The 5,273-nt window shown below is 30.1% G+C and overlaps 2 pseudogenes; one reads left to right on the top strand and one right to left on the bottom strand.

The window, feature by feature from the left end:
- Positions 1–210: 210 nt before the first annotated feature.
- On the top strand, positions 211–2,724 carry LOC108750142 (annotated as a pseudogene).
- Positions 2,725–2,987: 263 nt separating this feature from the next.
- Positions 2,988–3,517, bottom strand: LOC108750141 (annotated as a pseudogene).
- Positions 3,518–5,273: the final 1,756 nt, after the last annotated feature.

Below are 5,273 nucleotides of genomic sequence, written 5' to 3'. Positions count from 1 at the left end.
TGTTGTATTCTTTTATGTTCTTTTTATATCTTTTATATTATATTCTTTTTACATCTGAGGAGGGCTCAATCCAGCAGCCGAAACTTGTTTGTTTTATATTTTAATATACGCCGTTTTATTTTATGTATCTATGACTATCTTTAATTATATATATTATGCGACGACTCTTTTTCGCCATTTATTTTGTTTATTTTGTTAAATAAAGAAGATATGAAGAAAGCAACAACAGGTAAAATTATAATGTATTTAGGTATTAGGATAGAGCGAGGCTATTCCGTTTTTACCTTCAAGTAATATAAAATTTACAGACGAAAACGCCTCGCCCCTTTATCCTATTATGATTTACTTTATTAATAATTAGACGTCAGATAAACCATTGTGTTTTCCTCATAGATAAAGCTTTTTTGTTGCAATTGGTTGCAATGAAAGAAAAAAACAATCGGATGTAGCAGCAAAAGTACCATCAGCAGTATCAGAAAATCCAGACAAAAATTCTAACAGCAAAAACAGTTCAGGTAAATAACAGTTCTTTTTTGTGTAATCAATATCTGTAATTAACCTTTTAATTTATTTTAAAATATGTGTATCCACAAGATTAAAAATAATGTCATATTTTTATTATCTAAATAATAATTGTATTTACTTTTTATTTTAATGTTTTTATTTTAATGTTTTTAGACGAAACAAAGATATTTGTGTGGTCGGACAAGGCAGTATTTCTGTTACTCGAATTGTATACAGAGAGGGAAGAGGATTTTTCGAGTGAAATAAAATGTAGTAATAAAATCTGGGCCGAAATTACTGTTTCGATGAAAGATGCGAATTCTTCCTATACAGTGACAGGTCAGCATGCGTCCAAAATATTAGGTTTAAAGCGAACGTATAAAAATATTGCTGACCAAAACAAGAAAAGTGGTAACCATAGGAGTTCGTGGGCCTTCTTTTCGGTTAGAATGTCTTTTATAAACAAGCGTATTGTAAAATGCCTATTTTTCTTATTATTTAGTATTTAGTATAATATCTTATTGTACACATTCTATTGCATGTGTGCAGTATTATGGTATGTGCATGGGCGTAAAAAGATAAATTCTATATTATTATTATTTTTCTTGTTATGTGCTAGAGATTTTGGATTCAATTTTAGTGATAAAGTCTCTATTAATCCTCCTGCGATTGCGACGAATGATAGTCCAATGAATCTTTGTGACATAGGATTGTCATCATTGTCATCAACATCCGTGATTTCATACTCCGAAGTAAAAAATAAGTAACTTGAACATTAGTTAATTATAACAATAATTGTAAAACTAAAACTGTAATTTGTTTCTGATTTCTTATGTGGACTTTATAAACTCCGATATTTTTGGCAAAAATGATCTGCAATGACTTATGGTATAATACGTATACTTTCTAAATTTCTTTGTTTAAACTTTTCTTTAGTAGAAAATTAGTATAGTTACAGAAAATCTATTTCGGAAATTTTTAATAAATTAATTATTATGCTTAGTGTAAACAATTAATCTCATTTTTCACTGGCAGAACTAGTGCGCACTCACTGCACATTAAAATCGTTATACACTACTCTAATCTGAATGTTAAAGTAAAATATCTCGATTGATAAAATGCATTAAAGTGCATTGAGTGTGTACTAGCTCTGCCAATGAAAAACTCTATAATATTTTGTAATATACAGCGATTTAAAAAAAATTAGTTGTATTTTCAAAGATCTAAAGGATTATATTTCATTACTCTCTCTATACACATTAATTATATTTTTTTATTATACATATAAATACATTGATGTAATAATAATTACTTTTATATTATCCATTACAGATCTGCAGAAAAAGAGAAAGAAGGTTTTCTGGAACAGATACTAGACAATATGGCTACAGAAAAAGAAGAAAGGAAAGAAGTAAATAAAAGAGAGGCAAGGCGCGAAGAAAGTAGATCGTGAGAGAAGGCATAAAGAGCAAATAAAAGTACAAACATCTTTATTATCCATCCTGGAAAAATTTTTGAGTAAAGAAAAATAAGAAAATTTGTTGATCTAGTTGATTAAATTTTATATTAAAAATGTTCCTTCTGTTTAAAAAATAGTTTTATTTATAACTAATGTAAGTTTGATATAACTTTATATAACATTTGAAAAACTGGATATATAAAATAAGTTTTGATATTAACAGGATAATAAATTGTGTTAAAAAAATGTTCGAAAATTAAAATATTTTTATGATTGGAAACAAGACCGTCTATATAAATATTACAACTTTAAATACAAAGCGCCTTCCCGGTCCGAGTGTTAAGATGTTGAACTACTATCTAATATACATTCAATTAAATTAAATTGTATTGTCTCGGTAGTCTAAAGGCTCAGGACGCTCGCACGGAATGCAAGAGATCCGGGTTCGACTCCCGGCCGAGGCAATATTTTTCGCAATAAGTTTATTACAGTTTTTTAAGATTTGGGAGAATTTGGGGGGATTATTTGTTTCAGATTGATTGTGTGAATCCGATAATTTCATCGGCTCTCAATTTATTTCTGAAATATTAATTCAATTTAATTGAATGTATATTAGATAGTAGTTCAACATCTTAACACTCGGACCGGGAAGGCGCTTTGTATTTAAAGTTGTAAAATATTTTTAAAATGTGAAAAAAATTTTTTTAATAGAAATAAAATTAAAGAATAATTAATAAACGAACGTTTATTTAGTAACCTAAATAAATAATGCATAAAAAATATTACAAAATCCTTGATACAAATTTGTCGATAAAAAAAAGTGTCAATATAAAAGACGAAATCCTACAAATTCATTTGAAATATGTAACATAAAATATGCTTTTTCAAATTATTTTTCAAGTGCGATATTAATTTTTATTATAATTACAACATCAAGAAATTCATTATAAATCATTCATTTATTTTCATTTATAAAGCATTCATTATTGTTATTCTCTTAGCATTTCCTAAATCAGAATTATTATTTCAAATATGTGCCTCGTATTCTTCATAATGTTGGATACCGACAGTTATAACATCATTTTGCAATATACAAATATTGTGTAACACACAACATGCTATAAATTCTGGTATCTTTTTAACGTCAGTCAGAGGTAAATAGTCTAACAATATTCTAAAACATATCTTTAATTGACCAATTGCCTGTTCAACTACCATTCTTATTGAAGAAAGACAATAATTAAAATTTTTTTGACGATTTGTCAAATGTCCGTTGTCTCGAAACGGTACTATCAGATGCAGATGAATTGAATATGCAGCATCTCCAATAATGGGAATTGTTCAGAAAGTATACCTAAGTCTCTCAAGAAAATGTGCCACTGGAGAATTTCTAAACACTCGAGCATCATGTACTGATCCCACTTGACCTGCATAACAGTGCGTGAAGAGTCCACGCGAATTATAAACGATTTGAAGATTGATAGACGGAAACCCATTCCGGTTTATACGAAGCTGCATCGGTTGGTGGGACTCGAATTTTGATATGTGTCTCATCTATGGCGTCGATTACATTAGGGAAGCCATAATTTTTTGCAAATTGATCAATAATATCATTGACAACAACTTCAGGCTACTGGATAAATCGAGGCGCGATGCAATGCAGTGCATAAGTAACGCGTGTTATGGCTCTAAAAGCCGTTATCAATTCCAAATTTGACGCAAATTGATCTATAATAAGTCACAAAATAAAAATTAAAAAGATTGTAATAAACAATGGACGGAATCCATAGACATTATTCAAGCTTCGAGATAGACTTAAGATGTCATAAACCAATTAGAGAATTATATTAGCATTTTATTACATTGCTTGAGACGGTTTTGAGATTAAGAACGAACTATAGACATTGATAAATGTGACAGTAGCGTATGATTACACATATAAAAAAAAAGTGTGTACAAATTCAAAGCATGAAGTCATGGAATTTTACATACCTATACGAATCAGGAGTAGCCATGAACCACAAAGCAATAAGCAGTTGTTTTTCCGCTGAAATTTGTTTTCTGCTAACTGCAATAGTGATGCGCAACGCTTTGAAATCCTTTTTTGCAATGCGCGGATAATGTGCATAAAGTGCTTGAGAATTTTGGAACGGTTTTCCGAACTACAAGTGGGCAATGACGATTGTCCACTGATGATTAAAAATGGACGGCTAACGAAACAGCAAACAAACGTTTAATAATATCAATTGCTACTTCAATGATATATTTAAGTAAAGACAACGAAAGTGATAGCTCTGCATCCAGCGAAAGTGAAAATAATGATGACGATATCTTCGTAAGAGTTAAACAAACATTATATTGTACACTAATGGCGAGTATAATATGAGGAAAAATAATCGCCACGGAAAAAATTACAGATTATGTTGATCATGTAAGTCCCAATTATTCAAACATTATATTTAAGCAGCATTTCAGGTAAGCTTTTTAATATAAATTTCATTAAGTTATTTATAAGTATTATTAATAAGTAGAAATATTTTTCATTTGATTTTGATAAAATCATTTTGCTTATTATAATCTAATCTAATATTCTAGGGTGTTACCGACAACATTCAAAATGATGAATTTTAATATCGTTTGGACCAACCCTAAACACGACAAATACCGCAGTTGGCAGAAAACAAATTTTAGCAGAAAAACAACTGCTTATTGCTTTGTGATTCATGATTACTCCTGATTCGTAGGTATGTAAAATTCCATGACTTCATGCTGTGAATTTGTACACACTGTTTTTTTTATATGTGTAATCATATCGCTACTGTCACATTTATCGGTGTCCATAGTCCGTTCTTAATCTCAAAACCGTCTCAAGCAATGTAAATATTGCACTGTACGCGCTTCATGTGAAATTCGGAACGCACCCTATGTAACGCGGTACGCTGTACAAAAACTAACTAGTAACATTTTCTCTTAGCTGCACCACAGTACATACAGTAACGCAACTCTCCCGATTTTGCGTGGCCAAAATGGAGTGCGCATGCGTTAAATAAGCAAGTTGCATTCCGTCTCATTTCCTCCTTCTTTATTGCTTTCTTTCTATTTAAATGACTGTTTCAATGTTCCATTTAAAGAGCTGAGAGCAGAAATTTAGAGGGAAATATATAACCTACATTATCCATTTGGTAGTGTTGTGTGAGAAACCTCAAGAGACTAGTCTCGTAAAATATCTCTTAATTTCGTTCATTAATAAAACATTCCCTTTTAATATTTTAATATGCAGTACTTTGTATCTTACGTATACATTATACGA

Source organism: Trachymyrmex septentrionalis, unplaced genomic scaffold (assembly GCF_001594115.1).
Source record: "Trachymyrmex septentrionalis isolate Tsep2-gDNA-1 unplaced genomic scaffold, Tsep1.0 scaffold33, whole genome shotgun sequence".
In the NCBI taxonomy this organism is placed as follows: Eukaryota; Metazoa; Arthropoda; class Insecta; order Hymenoptera; family Formicidae; genus Trachymyrmex; species Trachymyrmex septentrionalis.
The sequence above is the reverse complement of the archived record's forward strand: the minus strand, read 5'-3'. Positions and strand labels throughout refer to the sequence as shown.